Source organism: Parambassis ranga, chromosome 2, assembly GCF_900634625.1.
Source record: "Parambassis ranga chromosome 2, fParRan2.1, whole genome shotgun sequence".
NCBI lineage: Eukaryota > Metazoa > Chordata > Actinopteri > Ambassidae > Parambassis > Parambassis ranga.
This window is the reverse complement of record NC_041023.1, coordinates 41,978,077-41,996,323: the sequence shown is the minus strand read 5'-3', so window position 1 is coordinate 41,996,323 and position 18,247 is coordinate 41,978,077. Positions and strand designations below refer to the sequence as shown.

The following is an 18,247-nucleotide window of genomic DNA, read 5'->3' as shown; positions in this document are numbered from 1 at the left end:
TTGAGTCTCCAGGCAGCAGATGTAAATAGTAGTAGCAGGTGTCTCACATACATGCATAGCACTATATATCACATTTCTCTCAAGCATTTCTCACATACCCAACTCACAGCACAACAATTCCCCTCATTACAGCAGCATGTGCAAGTGCACGTGTCACCTTTACATCTTTTCCCATATACAAAAACACATAGACTAGAGACAGGTGGGCAAGACAGACAACTTAACAGTAGTACAATGGACTGGGTGACTGTCACAGAAGTTTGTTTAATGTGGCAGGTATAATAATATTGCACCATTCATACACAAGGCAATTGTAAAGAGTGCTTTACATAGGATGAAATCAAAGAATGAAAACATTAAATTAGGAAGGAAATTAAAGTCATAAAACATAAAATTAAGTGAGGATGGTTAAATAAGAGTGAGGTTAGAGAATTTAAGAGAAAGCTGCAGTAAACAGGAGTGTTTTCAGGCCTGACTTGAATAAAGTGACTGTGTAAGCAGACCTCAGGTATTGGGGAAGTTTATTCCACAGGTGAGGGGCAGAATAACTCAGTCCTGCTTCACTTTGGTCCTAACCCTGGGTACACACAGTAGGCCTGTCCCTGATGATCTCAGGGTAAGTCATGATGGGACCAAGAGCAGTTTTGCGCGCGATTGGACGTAGAGTGGTGTGGATTTCCTCTCAGTTCTCACTCAGTTCTGTCGGCAACACTCTCCATGCTGTGGTTTTTAAAAAAAAAATGCCTTTGCATCACTTGACACACATGTCCTGAACCGAACAAATCGCACACCCTGAACTAAGACACTTGTACCGAGTAGTTTTTTTTTCCTAACCGTTTCATGTCTAGAGATGAGCAACAACTTGGAGCTTGGTAAGTCATGACCTCCAAGCCAGAGTGATGTGTGAGTGCAATTGTAGCTGAGCTGCTGCAGAATGTAGCAGAAGAATGTTACATTACAGACAAAGGTGCTGGTGTTAGTCACGGACAACATATCAAATATGGCCGTTGCTGCTCAACTGGGAAAGTTCCTACATGTTAAATGCTTTGCTCACACTCCAAACCTGGCCTCAAAAACCACAAGCAGAAGACAGATGTGTGCACTAGATGGCACACCCCTAACATTAACTAATTTAGTTGTTCCAAGTTTTAGATGGGCGGCAGTGGCTCAGTGGTAGAGCAGGGTTGTCCAATAACTGGGTCGACCCCAGTCATTGTTGTGTGTCCTTAGGCAAGGCAGTTTACCCGCATTGCCTGCAGTGCACTCACTGGTGTATGCATGCATATGAATGAATCGGCTGTTGTGGGAGAGGCGGTAGGTGCACCTTGTCAGTCTCCCCCAGGGGAGCTGTGGCTAAATCTGTAGCTTACCACTGCCACTGTGTGAATGTGGTGTGAATGAATAATGCATCTCAATGTAAAAGCGCTTTGAGTGCCTGCCCAACAGAGAAGAAAAGCGCAATATAAGACCAATGTAAGACCAATGCATTATTATTATTATTATTATTAGATGTTTCCATCATCACATTAGTCTTTGTGTCCATTTGTCTCCAGTTCTCACTCAACAACATGACTGTAAAGAGGAAGAGGCCCTGTCTCACCAGCAGCTCTGTAACCAGGAGAGGAACTGCAGTCTGGACCGGGACGAACCAGAACCCACACAGATTACAGAGGAGCAGCGGGTTCTCTGCAGCAGTGATGAGGGAGAGCAGCATGCACTGAATGAGGAATCTGACCCATTTTTTGTGACAGCTGCTCATGAAAGTCACCATATACAACCTGATCCAAGCTGTGATGTGGTTCTCTCTCACAACTCTCCTGGAAAGAAGTGTCTAAAATGTAAGTTTTGTGGAAAATTCTGTAAATGTCAGTGGAATCTTAATACACATACACACAGGTGAGAATGTGCTATCGTTGTTGCCTTCAGTCGAATGGTGACTGTAGAGACACTTCTCCTGATAGATCTTTGTTCAATGATCTGTTGCTCAAGTCGGTCTTCTAACTGTGGCCACCTCGCTTTGTTGCCACGGAAACTCAGTTTTGTTTTCTTTGCTTGCCACAGTTGATTTTACTGCTTCCTCCACTTCCGAACCATAGATTCATTTATGCCGAATTCCTTTGCAGCTGCTCCATTTCCATTAGCAACCGCATACCTGATCGCCTGCAGCTTGAATTGCGCTTCGTAAGCAAGTCTCTTCACTACCTGCCGGGAGCTGTACCGTAGTGTTCAGCTGATTGGTGAATTGCTGCCAGCGTACGTAGTTTACGTATCACGTCCCTGTGTCTGGTACTCAACCCATACGTAGGGCGCACCAGATTATTAGGCGCACGGCCGACTTTTGAGAAAATGTTAGACTTTTAGGTGCGCCTTAGGGTCGTGAAAATACGGTATATTTCTGACCTTTGAACTCGCTATGAACCTTCACGGGCCTTGAGGTCCACAGATGTGGCTCTCCTGGTGGATCTCAATCTAGATTCCAAACAAAGAGGACAGAGAGTTTGTCCTTGGACCCTCCAAGCTGTGGAAGTCCTTCCAGAGGAGATCAGGATGTCAGAGTCTGTTCTTTCAGTCAAGATTCTACTCCAAACTCTGATGAAGGAGCTTTTGTATGATGCTCTTTATCCAATGATATAGTTGATGCTGTTGTTCGCCTGATGTTATAAATGTGTTGTCTGTCTTTACTAACATTGCTGCAAATATCCAGTTTGTGTTTGAACACAAAGCTGATGGTTGTGTATTTGTTCATTCAAACATTAGTGACAAAAAGTCTGATGATAAACTTTGTATGAATGAACAACACATCAATCAGTAAAGACAGAATGATGATAAACTGCAGCTGTGTCTTTTTCCTCTCCAACAGATTTCTGTCAACTTGAAGTCGACACGAACTCAGTGCACAGAAACCTCAAACTGTCTGACAACAACAGGAAGGTGACACATGTGAGAGAGAAGCAGACATATCCTGATCATCCAGACAGATTTGACTGTAGGCCTCAGCTGCTGTGTAGAAATGTCTTGACTGGTCGCTGTTACTGGGAGGTCGAGTGGAGAGGAATGGTTGAGATAGCACTGAGTTACAGAAGAATCAGAAGGAAAGGAGACAGAGCTGACTGCATGTTTGGACGAAACAATCAGTCCTGGACTCTGAGCTGCTCTGATGTTGGTTACTCTGTCTGGCACAATAACAGAAAAACATACATCTCCTCCTCCTCTGTCTCTCACAGAGTAGCAGTGTATGTGGACTGTCCTGCTGGCACTCTGTCCTTCTACAGAGTGTCCTCTGACACACTGATCCACCTCCACACCTTCAGCATCACATTCACCCAACCTCTACATGCTGGATTTGGTGCCTGGTACTGCAGGCCTGGTTCCTCAGTGAGTCTGTGTTGTGTGTAGAGGCAGAGTGTTTGGAAGTGACAGCAGCTTTTGAAAAAAAAAAACCTGGAATATGTCCATGTCCAAAATATAAAATATCAATAATTGAACATTATACATTTTTTTGTGCTTTAGGTGTAAATATTCTATTCTAAATATAAAATTCTATATTATTTTATTTTTGTATTCTATTTTAGTATAATACTAGTCTGATATTTGACTGTACTATTATTTTTGTTAAGCTAACATTCTTTTCTTTTGACTAGTTTGTTTTGCTTGCATGAGGTTTTAGCTATTTTTCAAATGCACATACAAATGTTTCTGTTGGGCCAATAAAAGTTATTTCACTACTCATTTCTGTTTCCATAAACTATCATATTTGTAAAAATGAAGTTGCTGCTTCAAAAGCTCAGCAAGTGAGAAACTCCGCATCCCCGTTCACACTGGAGAAAGTCGATCCAGCTACAGTAGGACTGAATCCGTATAGCCTTTAAACTGGATACGTTCAGACCTATTTTGAAATCTGGCTCTAGCCGGACTGATTTCCCCAGTCGGAATGGGGTCTTTGTGTCACTTGGTCCTGTCTTGTTTCTGTGTTGTCACCTGGTGTCTGCTCCCTGTGTTTCCTCTTGTGTTGTGTTATATACTCTGTGGTTGGTTTTGAAGGGTTAAAGAATTGTGAATAGGCAGCTCATTATCATGTAGCGTGTGTTCACAGAAGTGTTTATGTTTCATAAAGTATCATAGAAATCAAAGTGAGTCAAGTATGGTGAAATTACTAAGATGTGTAAGTTTTTCATTGTGCATCATTTAACCACTTTTAAGAGAAGGGTGCACTTTGTGACCCAGTTTCATGACCGACAGAAGGGAGGGCTCCTATTCCACCCTTAGACTTAGCAGCCAGCCCAGGTGCTTAAAGTAACCAGTAAACACCACCATAGAAGAAGAAGACCTTGTGGAGCGGCCCCTGTCTGACAGGGACCTGGGAGGTGAATTATGTAACTTTGTGATAACAGTGTGTGTGTGTGTGTGTGTGTGCTCAGGGACTGGCCCTGGCACAATATAATGCCTTACTATAGAAGAATGTCTTCTATGACAATCCAGAGCTCTGCTTATTTTGTAACCCCGTGTTTGCCTTTTAATAAATAACTAACACTGAGACCAACAAACTGTCCACTCTGTTCCTCACCAACCAGCTTGATTCTCCTATTTTGGGGGCACCCCTGCTGGAGACCAACTGCATCATTCGTACATGACTGACAGCAGTAAAGGTGGAGGCTGCTTTTTATGTCCTGGATATTTGTTTACATTCAGGTTAAATCTGAATCAGATTTTTTTTATTTACAGCGGAGCTAGTTGCTGTTTGGCTGGTGTTGCATTGGAAACATGCAAATGTTGAGAAACAAAATAGAAGCATGATCTCAGGCAGTTTGTCAGCATTTACATCCATAAAGTCAGGACAATCATCATGCAGGCAAGATGTTCTTAAGCACATGTTTCAGTTATTCTTTGTACTACACAGTTTACAAGCAGAGGGATCTTTGCTTTGGGTTCCTGCCCACGTAGGTGTGGAAGGAAATGAAAAGGCAGACATGTTGGCTAAGAATGCAATAAAAAGAAGATTTAGAGATATCATTGATCAAATCAGAATTAAAGACCATTATAAAGTAGCACTGCAACAAATCATAGCATCACTGAGAACTGCTGCTGTGTTCTTTTTTCTCTGCCCCCCCATATTGGAGTTGTTTTTATTTCATGACATTCATGATGCAGGATGCAAATATTTTTCTATTTTTATTCTTATATGTTTATTTATTGTTTAATTCTAGATTATTTGTTACTTACCTATTTCTCGTTTTTATGCTTCTCTAGTAGCACACTGCATCCTTATGATTTGTTCTGCTGCTGTAACACTCCAGTCCGTTAGATGGCGGTAATGCGCCTTACAAGGTGACTGCCAATTTCCAATACTCTTAAGAAGAAGAGAAGGAAAGAGGGGGAAGAGGGAAAGCAAAGAGCACAGCGACAGCACACCACATGTGAAGAAGTAGAAGTAGTATTGTTCGCTAGTTGAACAGAAGTGTAACTACTGTGAGTGTTTTATCACATCTGAATGGCTGCTGTTGAGTTTCTGAGAGGTTTTATCAGCGAGCGGCTAACTGCTGCTGCTGCTGAAATATTGGGAGTGTTTGAACAAACTATCGTCCAGTACGAGGAAGAGATGGACCGTCAGCGCAAACTGCTGGATCTCCTCCTGAAGCCTGAGATCAAGTTACAAAGAATAGGTATGTAAACATGACAATGTCACGGAACAACAACGTCTCTGTTTAAAAGAGTGCACATTCAACACATAGTGTTTCTGACAGGAGGACACTGACTTCATGACTTTAAGCTAAGCTGGGTGAAGACGCTCGCACATTACCACTGTGTACGTCAACAGTTGTTGAGCAGAGCATGATCGATGTAGCGATCAAGTTGATAAACATTTTCATTTATTGCGGTTCATCCGTTCAAACGTGACCTGAACAACAACAATATGAGTTTTTGTTCACAACAAAAAAGTATAGCGGCATAGAATGCGCGTACATTATTATATGTCGTTGTCATTATCGTCATGTTTTGTGTAGTACACTGTTGATTTGTGGTTTAACCTACATTTTAAAAAAGTAAAGTTTAAAAAGTAAACAGTACAGCACTGATATGATCCATTGCATGTTGGCTCTCAGCCACGCAGTGCCGTGGTGCACACACCTCCACAGACCACAGCCAGGTTAAGATGTGACAGCTTAACATCCACAGAAGATTTGTGTCTGCCAATGACAGACACAGACAGCAGTATAATGCTGATGTTTACTTCCTGGTTTGGTTTGGTCAAATGCACTGGAAGTGATGCCAGAATGCACCTGTGCTGCTGATGCTGTGCACTGTATGATCAACAGCGCTACACTAAACTAAACACTAAAGCACCTTTGAGAAGGTGCTGTACACAGAAGCTGTGTGAGAAGGGGAGGGGATTTTCATTTTTTTCCCCTGTTGTTCCTCTGACTTCAATTATAACCACATTTTTTGACTGCACAGCCATGGCACTACATCATCATGCACATTCTTGATTGTTGGTGGTTTACCCTGTTGGTAGGAATATTTACACAATTGTTTTTGTCGTGTTATAACAATTTACAGACACTATCATATGGAGATCACAAACTCTGTTTTCTTCTGACCCTTTGCCCTGCAGATCTCCCTCAACAACACAATTGTCAAGTGGAATGTTCTGGCTGACCAGCAGCTCTGTAACCAGAAGAAGAACTCCATTCTGGACCAGGAGGAACCAGAACCTCCACAAAGAGGAACAGCAGGAAGTCTGAACCAGTCTGGAAGGAGAGTAGCATGAACTGAAAGAGGAGACTGATCCCTAAGTAAGTAAGTAAGTAAGTAAGTTAGTAAGTAAGTTAGTAGTAGTAGTAAGTTAGTAAGTTAGTAAGTAAGTAGTAAGTAAGTAAGTAAGTTAGTAAGTAAGTTAGTAAGTAAGTTAGTAGTAAGTTAAGTAAGTAAGTAGAAGGTTAAGTAAGTAAGTAAGTAAGTTAGTAAGTAGTAAGTAAGTAGTAAGTTAGTTAGTAAGTAACGTTAGTTAGTTAAGTAAGTAAGTTAGTAAGTAAGTTAGTAAGTAAGTAAGTAGTAAGTAAGTTAGTACCGTAAGTAAGTAGTAGTAAGTAGTAAGTAGTTAGTCAAGTAAGTAAGTAGTAAGTAAGTTAGTAAGTAAGTTAGTAAGTTGTAAGTAAGTAAGTAAGTTAGTAGTAGAAGTAAGTTAGTAAGTAAGTTAGTAAGTAAGTAAGTTAGTAAGTAAGTTAGTAAGTAAGTAAGTAAGTAAGTAGTAAGTTAGTAAGTAAGTTAGTAAGTAGTAAGTAAGTAAGTAAGTAAGTTAGTAAGTAAGTAAGTAAGTAAGTTAGCTAATGTAAGTTAGTAAGTAAGTTAGTAAGTAAGTAAGTAAGTAAGTTAGTAAGTAAGTTAGTAAGTAAGTAAGTAAGTTAGTAAGTAGTAAGTAAGTTAGTAAGTAAGTAGTAAGTAGTAAGTTAGTTAAGTAAGTTAGTAGTAAGTAGTAGTAAGTAAGTAGTAAGTAAGTTAGTACGTAGTAAGTAAGTTAGTAAGTTAGTAAGTAAGTTAGTAAGTTAAGTAAGTAAGTAAGTAAGTTAAGTAAAGTAAGTAGTAAGTAAGTTAGTAAGTAGTAAGTAAGTAAGTTAGTACGTAAGTAAGTAAGTAAGTTAGTAAGTAAGTAGTAAGTTAAGTAAGTACGTTAGTAAGTAAGTAAGTAAGTTAGTAAGTAAGGTAAGTAGTAAGTAAGTTATAAGTAAGTAAGTAAGTTAGTAAGTAAGTAGTAAGTAAGTAAGTTAGTAGTAAGTAGTAAGTAAGTTAGTAAGTAAGTAAGTTAGTAAGTAAGTAGTAAGTAAGTTAGTAAGTTAGTAAGTAAGTAAGTAAGTAAGTTAGTAAGTTAGTAAGTAAGTTAGTAAGTAAGTTAGTTAGTAAGTAAGTTAGTAAGTAAGTTAGTAAGTAAGTTAGTAAGTAAGTAAGTAAGTTAGTAAGTTAGTAAGTAAGTAAGTTAGTAAGTTAGTAAGTAAGTAAGTAAGTAAGTTAGTAAGTAAGTAAGTAAGTAAGTTAGTAAGTAAGTTAGTAAGTAAGTAAGTAAGTTAGTAAGTAAGTAAGTAAGTTAGTAAGTAAGTTAGTAAGTAAGTAAGTTAGTAAGTAAGTAAGTTAGTAAGTAAGTTAGTAAGTAAGTAAGTTAGTAAGTAAGTTAGTAAGTAAGTAAGTAAGTTAGTAAGTAAGTTAGTAAGTAAGTAAGTTAGTAAGTAAGTTAGTAAGTAAGTTAGTAAGTAAGTAAGTTAGTAAGTAAGTAAGTAAGTTAGTAAGTAAGTAAGTTAGTAAGTTAGTAAGTTAGTAAGTAAGTTAGTAAGTAAGTTAGTAAGTAAGTTAGTAAGTTAGTAAGTAAGTTAGTAAGTAAGTTAGTAAGTTAGTAAGTAAGTTAGTAAGTAAGTTAGTAAGTAAGTAAGTAAGTAAGTAAGTTAGTAAGATTACTAAAAGACTACTTTAAACAATTCTAAAACCCTCACCCTCTCACCACCTTTGGCTCCATAACCCCCTGTTCACGAACCCCCGAAACTCGGGGGGCCAGGACGCCCCCCTCTTCTCCTCCGGTCCTTCCAGACTTCCGGATCTTCTGTCTTTGTTCTTCACCCTCCAGGAATCGAACCTGGCTCTTCAAGGGCACAAATCACTCCCTTTACCCCTTGCTTTACCACCTGAGCCACTCGCCCAGGCATTTGGAGCTCCTCTCAGTCAGCCTTTCACTCTTCACAGTCCACCACTCACTTAACCCTCTGAGCCATTCATTCAGATGCTTGGACTTCTTCTCGGCTCATATACTCCCTGAAACTACTGTTTGCCGTTTTGTCTTGTATTTTATACGTCAAGCTGCTCACTTGTGCTTTAACCTGCCCCTCAGGGACAAATAAAGGAATTCTGATCTCTTTGTAAACCTTGTTACTGTCATGGATGCATTTCAAATAAATAACATCCAACATAAACAAGATCCTTGCTGTTCTGAAATGCACACCCTGAGTGTTATATTAATGCGCACCCTGATTTGAACTGGACATGATTGTTTACACAAATATCAGTAAGAAAAAAACAGCTGAGAATAAAACTAAATGTTCATTCTAACTTACTTACTCTGTTTATTGTTTACACACATGGATGTTACAGTTTGTAATTATATCTTACATACATAAGATCCACAACATATCAAAAGTGAAGGATGTAAAAAAGGAGTTAAGAAAATAACATCACTAAGTATCAATAAATCCTGGAAACCAATATCATTTCTCTCTCATTGTTCACTGTCACCATGACAACAGTTACAGTACAAAGATCCATAGATTAGACTGAACCGTAATCGATCAGCAGAGTTGAGAAAACATGTTAACTTGGTTAGGATGATTCAGATGTGCAACAAGCTGTAGTGAATTTTAACTTATTATTGGCTGAAGGAGCAAGAAAAATAATCAGACTTCATGTGATGTTTTTTTTTTGCTTTAAAACATAAATATATGAAATGCTGATTCTCAAACCTGTGATGCTTTGAACGCACCTCATGCTGTTTTACTCTATGGCAAAACGGGCACACTGGCACTTTGATGGTTAATCACTTCAGGGGAACAAATAAGGCACAAGCATGCATGCACGCACACACACACACCTGTTCACCTCAACAATCTCACACACACCTTAACTGACACAGCCCTCTATTTTTTTAAATCAATATATGTACAGCCCAACAGTATATTTGTCTATTCAAATGTACTGAGATCAGCTGACACACACACAGACTTACAACAGTTAACTTTTTTTTGCCTCAGTCAAAACTAAATGAATGATCTTTTGGTTCTTTTCAGTCACATCATATTCTGAATTATAGCAACAACACAACGCCAATATTCAACCACTGATGATGATGATGATGATGATTTGCCTTTGAGAAATTAAAAGACAACCAACTTAAAGAGCAGTTTTGGCCACAAAGCTAGGCGGAGACCAGATGATGCTGGTCCAGCAAGGTTTGGGTGAAGTTGTTGATCGGCCCAATGGCGCTGAGACATGGCGTTGTCCCGCCCCCACAGCAGGTTAGGACCAAACACAACAGCCAGGTTACTGTTGGTCATCTTGTTCACCTCACTGTTGGCTGACACCTAAACACACAAACACACACACACAGCTGTCAGAAACAGATGCACAAATGTGAAAGGAAGCGTGGTGTCAGAGCCGTACCTGTGCCAGGAATGTGATGAGGTATCGCAGTGATGCGTAGTTCTCCTCAGACAGAGACTCCACGAGAGTCTTCATGACGGTCACCTGACTGTCACTGGATACAGCTGCAACCAATCAAATGCCACTGTGAATAACAATCCTAGAGAAACCACCGATATTCAACTATATCCAACATGACTTCTTGGACTAATGGTCTTGACATACAGGCCAAGTTTGAAGATGTCGTTGTAAAGCTGGTAAGTGAGCAGCGGCTCGGGCAGTTCCCTCAGGAAGGTCTTCAGAATCACAGCAGCCAAGTGGACGTCTTCCATGTCTCTGAAATTCACTGCCTGGCCTGAAACACACAAAGCCGCTCAGCTGTAAGCCTTCTTTCTTCTACTTCATCTGAAAGAGCAAAAGCTGCACAAAACTCTGAAACACTAAAGATTCTGCAGGACGAAGCTAAGGACGTTTTATGAGTCTGTGGTGGCCAGTGCCATCATGTATGCCTGTTGTCTGCTGGGGCCAGCAGTCCGAGGGTGAGGGTCATACACAGACTCAACACAATCATCAGGAAGGCGGCCATGTTGTGGGAGAGGACGTGGATCCTCTGACAGAGGTGCGTCAGAGGAAGATGTCCAAAATAAAGACCATACTGGACTGTCCCTCCCACCCACTCCACACTGTGCTGACCAGCTACAGGAGCTCGTTCAGCAACAGACTCCGACTCCCACGATGCACCACTGCCTGCCTGTCTCAATCAAACTACTGAACTCTGAACTGTAACAGTCACTCAGACACTGTACATTCATGTCATGCTCTTTACCGTGTAAAGGTTTTTATACAGTAGTAAATATGTTCTTCTTTACATACACCTCAGGGATGTAAATGCTATAATAATAAAAAAATTAATGCTAAATATTTCAATTTCAATTTATCTTTGATTTCTATGTGTAACCAAAAAGAATTTATAATAAATAAAGTAATTCAGATTCTGACTTCTCAGCACTGCTAGGAAGCCATGATTAACTCACATGTGACGAAAGTCCATGACAAAATGGCTTTTTACCTGAGTTGTACTTGAGCTGCACCTCCAGATTCAGTGACTGACAGTGAGGAGTGGCACCTCAAACACCTGGTCAGGGAGGGAGGGCTGCGAGGGGGAGACGTGGGAGCTGAGAGGCCGGCTTCAAAGACGCTCTCAATTTGTTGTCATACCTGTGGCACAGACAGAGTCATAACATGGGCCACAGTAGAATCCATGCAGTAGAAATCAATGTTTTCTAAATGTCCTTACTCTCTGACACGAGCAGGAATCACCAGCTGGTCACACTTGACCACATCCTCCAGCTCACTCAGGTAGCTCACTAGTTATCTTCCTGCCAAACTTAAAACTAAAACAGAGGCGGACACAAGGTCAGCTTAAAGAGATTTGTGGAAGTGTGTACACTACATTAGATGCATGCACAAGTTGCCCGGTGTTGGCACAATATTTAGGGACTTTCCTCGCCTGGCATTCTTTGTGTTTTACTGCTCATTAGAGCATCTTGTAATCCACAATCAAGTAATATACATCTTTTTTTTCAGGAGAACCTGGGCTTTCATAATATTCAGGCTATAGTGGTGTTATATGACTATAAAAAAAATTCTAGCACTAGAAGAGAAAGAAAAAATTATGCGAAAAATAAATTTCATACATATCTATTTAAAAAACAAAGGAAACTGTAATAAAACCTCTCCCCAAACATTATGACATGTAGTTTAGGGTGTTAGGATAAGTGTGTAAAAATGAAGGTCTAACTATAGTACAAATGTACTTTATTACACCACAAGTGAAAAAAGTGCCATTCGCTCCATTGATTTTGATGCCTACTGTTACAGGTCTGCCTCACAGCTGGGCTGTCAGCTACTCTAGGAATACTCCTGTGTGTCAATTGAGCTTTATTTTCTGATACAACTCATTGTGCAGACCTGCTGATGGGCTGAGGTGTGAACTTAGCCTTTCTGATAAGGGGGGAGGCGACCCCATGTTCACCCGGAACCGTCTTTGATGCTAACTTCTGTTGCTATGTTTTGTTAGCAAAACATAGCAACATAGCAACGCTAAAAGACTCAAATAAAACGTTTCCAGTAAGATATTAAGTGTATGACAGGGGGATACAGAATGACGCACTTTCCGGTTCAGATAACGGTCCGCTACGCGTCTATTATTCGTTCAGAGACGCTTTTCAGCCGTGTAAACATCCCAGCTAGTCAGGGGAGAGAGTTCTCTTGTCTTCAACCATAGCTGGTGGTTCTCTGTCCTTCAACTAGCTGGTGGTTACGTCAGAGCACAAAGGCTCTACAATTGGATGTTTGAGCCCCTCCGATATTGCTCGATGGTCCGATTGGACACTGACTTGCCAATAGAATATTACAGCCGGGGTAGACATAGGTCCCCGAAAGCTAAAGTGTGTGTTCTTTTCGAGGAAAAAAACAGAACGTCTCTACCTATTACCATTCCTGAGATATGAAGCGACTTTGTACGACATACGCTAATTGGTTGGATACGACAGACGCCTCCCTACATCTATGACCTGGAACAACCAAATGAATTGATGCAACAATACTAATGTGATGATCAGAAAATACATTCTAGTTCAGAACAATTGCAGCCTCCAGGAGTCACCGGATTCACTGCTTGTTTGTAGGTTCACATACCTGTTATGTGTAATGTATCTCAGGTGTCAGGATAATGTTCAGTGGGTCCTGATGGTTGATCTCTTCTTTGTATTGGATGACAGTCGGGTCAAAGTGGTCCAGACTGGAACTTTTGTCCTGGTTACAGACGCTGCTGGTCAGACAGGATCTCTCCCTCCTTAAGTCATGTTGTTGAGGGAGACCTGGAGGGACAAATGGACACAAAGACTAATGTGATGATGGAAACATCTAAAACCTGGAACAACCAAATGAATTAATGCAACATTAAAATACAGAAACAGAAAATATCATTAACATTCAGGACAACATTTCAGACAGAAGGACAGGAGCCACAAATCTTCTGTGGATGTTAAGCTGTCTTAACCTGGCTGTGGTCTGTGCACCACGGCACTGCGTGGAATTCAGCTACCAGCCAACATGTAATGGATCATATCAGTGCTTGTACTGTTCATAACTTGGGCTACATCGATAACGCTCAGCTCAAAAACTGATGACGTACACAGTGGTAATGTGCGAGCGTCTTCACCCAGCTTAGCTTAAAGTCATGAAGTCAGTGTCCTCCTGTTAGAAACACCATGTGTTGAATGTGCACTCTTTTCAAACAGAGACGTTGTTGTTCCGTGACATTGTCATGTTTACATACCTATTCTGTGTAACTTGATCTCAGGCTTCAGGAGGAGATCCAGCAGTTTGCGCTGACGGTCCATCTCTTCCTCGTACTGGACGATAGTTTGTTCAAACACTCCCAATATTTCAGCAGCAGCAGCAGTAGCCGCTCGCTGATAAAACCTCTCAGAAACTCAGCAGCAGCCATTCAGATGTGATAAAACACTCACAGTAGTTACACTTCTGTCAACTAGCGAACAAACTACTTCTTCTTCACATGTGGTGTGCTGTCGCTGTGCTCGTCTTTTTCTTTCCCCTACTTCCTTATTTTCTTCTTCTTCAATTTATTGGCGGTGGGAGCCACCCTGTAAGGCGCATTACCGCCGCCTACCGGACTGGAGTGTTACAGCAGCAGTACAAATAAGACAATGCAGTGTGCTACTAGAGAAGCATAAAACCTAGGAAACAGATAAGTAACAAATAACCTAGAATTAAAAATAATTGTAAGAATTATTTTATCTTTTAATTAAAATATAATTAAAAATAAAGAATACAAATTAAGAATAACCATGAGATATACAGCTAAGCACTCTTCACGTGTTGTCATGTTATCATTATGTTCCATGTTATCTGTTCCAGAGACAACGCATTGGGGGCCAACATTGTGTGGGGATGTGGAGCTAGGTGAAAACCCAGAGCCCAGACACTTATATAGCTGTTGTATGTATATATGTCATTTGTATAAAGACACAAATCTTTGACCTGTAAGCAGCAGGCCTTCCACCTGACCTTTTATATGTCCCTCTGTTTCTTTTCTGACCTTTTCTATCTGTTCCCGTTAAGCACACTCAGAGTAATGTGTCTCACTGTGCTTCATCACACAATCATCACCTGTGTGTATTTACGTGTGCCTCGCCACTACCTGTAGCTTATGTGTGACGTATCATGGAAGTTGTTGTGGCTGTACTGAAATGAATGATAAGTTAATGCTGTCTGTTCAGAGCTGTCAGTAAGAGCTTGTTTAAACAGTGTGTTGTTGTTCGGCTGTCCCGCCGAATATTACCTGTGTATATAATGGGGAATTATACATGCTGTTCACAGCTCAGTGTCTCAGTGTCTTCACTCTTCAGTCCATCAGTCCAGTCTGATCCTTTTTATGAGAGTCTGTGTTCTGAGTCCTGCCTGCTTTTTGACTATGGAGCTGATTATTCCCCGTGTTTGGACCTTTTCAATCCTTTTCTCCCTCCTTGTCCAGGGAGTAATCCAATGTAGAACCACCACTGGAAACTGCAGTGTAGTTTGTTTTATCAGTTTTCATGGTGCATAATGGTGCTCTCGATGCTAACGCCATTTGTGGTGCTTGATGATGCCTACGAGAATAAACTCCACCTGTCGAGGCTGCGCCTCATTCTTCGAATCCAAAGGTGCTGCTACAACAGCTCTGATGGACTGATTAAAACACTGTCTCATGCACAATAAAATGAGGAAAGACTGAGTCAAACTTACACCTCCTCACATCAGGTTTTAACCTCTGCTCTCCACCATGGTCCACCCTGCAGGAAGAAACCCAGTCAGAATGATTTTCTGTCCAACATGAGTCCAAACTGCTGATCAACATGAAGCAGAGTTCCTCAGTTTGTCAGAGACACACAAACAGACTGAAACTCATCTGTGTCCAACTCCAGAAGAGTCTCTCCTGATCTGCTGTTTTTATTCATGTCCTCCATTATGTGAAATATTGCTCTCTGTCAGTGCTTTACTTGTAAAATCCTCTTCATGCAGCAACAGTGTAGGTTTGATCTCAGCATTGTGCATTTATCCAAAGCAGCAAACAAGCCACACTGTCTCTGACTGTTTCTTTCACTCTATATGCAAACACAACCCTGGTTCACATGTGTCATGGATGGAAGAGTTTTCAGACACAGTTCAAATAAATACATTCACTCATTCATGTGTGTAGTTTTTACATTGATAATATTGTAGCGTCTCACTCAGTGAAGCTGCTCACTGCTCTCTGTTTCTGACTGAAATAACTCCTCCTTCTACCATTGTGTTGTTGTCTCCTTTGAAGCTTCACATGTGGATGTTTCAGGAACATTTGTTTGTGGGATAATTCAGTGGTTCTTACAGCTGAGGAAATTAATAAGTAGGGCATCATTTTGTATTTTCTCTGCACTAAATATAGCTGAAAATCAGTCACATTGTAAAAACTGCCAGATGTGTTTTTATATAAAGAAAGTGTAAAAACAAAACTGAAGTTCGGGGTCGACCATATCGTATACGACATGTCTTACAAAGTCGCTCATATCTCAGGAATGGTAATAGGTAGAGATGTTCTGTTTTTTTTCCTCGAAGAAGAGACACTTAATCTTCTGCTGTAATATTTCTATGGGCAAGTCAATAGTCCAATCGGACCATCCAGCGATATAGCAGGAAGGGGCTCAATATCCAATTGTAGAGCCTTGTGCCTCTGACAGGACCATCAATATGGTTTAAAGGTGACAAGAGAAGTCTCTCCCCTGACTAGCTCGGTCGTCTACACGGCTGAAAAAGCATCTCTGAACCCAATAATAGATGCGCAGCGGACCGTTATCTCAACCAGAAAGTGCGTCGATCTGTATACCCGTTATACACCATTACACTTGTAATATTTCTTACTGAAACGTTTATTCGACTTTTAGCGTTGCTAAGGAAGTTTAGTTTAGTAAATAATTGTACAAAGTAGAGCAGTGCAATGACAAAAAACGATTCTACACATGAAAGGATACTATTGTCTAGGCTTAGTAATGTCAGTGGTTATAATTTGTAAATTATGTTTGTACATTTTTTATTATTAATCATCTGTCATTTCTATGGCAGAGAACAGGAATCAGCCAATCAGAAAAACTTTACATGCAAAACATGTATTACATTACATTAATTACATTGATGCCACTACAATTGACTTTTAAACTCAATAAAACCAATAGTAATGTCAAAACCAACTCACGGTGAGGAACCCCTAATGATACATAATGCATTTCAAACATTTATCATTTTGGGAGGCACCCAATGACTCTTATATCTGCACAAACAATGGCATACATTTTAAATCCACATACAGATTGTAATGTGATGATTGCAGCTTCATGGCACGACAACATTCACACACTGTGTGTACAACCTTAATGACAACTAAATAGTATACACTCCAGATCCACCACTCCCTGTGTAAAACACCAAAAATATAACACATGCAATCATGTAAACTTCAAATCTGTCTTTATTTATCAAAACATACTACATTCTTCCAAACTCACAAATATGAGCAGAAGACAAAAAATTCCATCAAACACTTTTATTCAGTCATTTCACAACATGGGCATTAGTACAAAAAGAAAGGTCGCAGGCTGGAACACACTGAGGCCAGGGAGTGACGTCACCGGAACTCTGGAAGACACAAACATGTCAGTGACTCAGTCATTAACGCAACGCAAACATACACTGCACTTACAATACACTTCGCTTGCCAGCTCCACTTACCATTCCTTGTTAACGGCGCCCCAATTGTCGACCACGTCACGCTCTGTATCTGCAAAGGCAAAATTCTGGACACGGCCTTATTGACTGAAATGGATGCATTACATAAAGCACTTCTAAATCAACTCCTTGTACTTTGTCGTAACGCAAACCTGGCCAAAACTGTCTGGGTCAAGATCAGCCCTGTGGTACAGAAGACCATTGTTAAACAAGGTTAACATGACAAAGTGTGGCAAAAACTGTGGAACAAACTGCCTTTGCACTTAGACAGATTGATTCTTTTATGGTTTTAAGTCATCACTTAAAACATATCTTTTTACTCTGGCTCTTAACTCTCTTTGAGTTGTTGACTTTTACTTGTTTTATTGTACTTACCCCTGACTGGTGCTTTTAATTCCTATGCTTTATCAAACTTATATTTGTTTATTTTATTTTATTCTATTTTATTAGTCAATTATTCTATACTTGATAGGCTGTGTACAGCACTTTGGCTGACCCTGTTGTCTTTTAAAAAGTGCTCTATAAATAAAGATGGATTGGATTGGGAATTGACTTACCTTTACACATTTATTGACAAAAACACAAGCAGGTTAACTTTTGTCCCACAGCTCAGATTCTGGTCTTTACTCCACCTCCCCCACCCTGGTGTAAGGGGAGTTGGGTGGCAGTGGGTACCTGACCAAAACCAAAAAGCACAGGTTTCTGGAATGATGTGACCCTGCAATGCTGCCACAAAACGCAAGGGGGGGACCAGAAAAGGATCTCTGACCCCACCTCTCACCTGTCCAGGTGAAAGGCAGCACGAATCCTTGTTGACAACCCAGCAGCAATCTGCCACACCATGACACATTACACACCACACGTTGCGTTTGAATATCATGTTGGTCACAGAAACTGTACTTGCATTTCCACAGTTCCCTTGTGCAAGTACTTGATTCATACATTGCTGTGACACCATTGTTGTTTTGAAATGCCACAAAATTATTTCCCAGTTATCCACAGCTTTGATCCGGTTTGGATGTGTTTGTTGTTGCAACTGTGCGTTTTTCATCCTTGCCATTTACTTTAGCAGTCACTGCTAACACCGTGTTTGTATTTGATTTGTCCACAATGTCTCCTTGCTGTCACCGTTTCCACGCATATGTTACATTGGAAAAGAAATTGTTGTGCCTGTTGTGCGACACATTTGGCGTTCCTCGCTCCTTTTTTGTTGTTGTGTATGCTCTCAGTCACAGTCAAGTCACCCAAACCA

At 40.5% G+C, this 18,247-nt stretch overlaps 3 protein-coding genes across 3 annotated transcripts in view; 1 reads left to right on the top strand and 2 right to left on the bottom strand.

Annotated features, from left to right (window-relative positions):
- Positions 1-18,247, bottom strand: part of LOC114444837 (NACHT, LRR and PYD domains-containing protein 3-like) — a 383,662-nt gene that overhangs the window by 82,055 nt on the left and 283,360 nt on the right. The window lies entirely within an intron of this gene.
- LOC114432357 (H-2 class I histocompatibility antigen, Q9 alpha chain-like) overlaps positions 1-18,247 on the bottom strand; it is a 267,348-nt gene that overhangs the window by 31,290 nt on the left and 217,811 nt on the right. The window lies entirely within an intron of this gene.
- Positions 1-18,247, top strand: part of LOC114432368 (gastrula zinc finger protein XlCGF17.1-like) — a 216,880-nt gene that overhangs the window by 24,010 nt on the left and 174,623 nt on the right. The window lies entirely within an intron of this gene.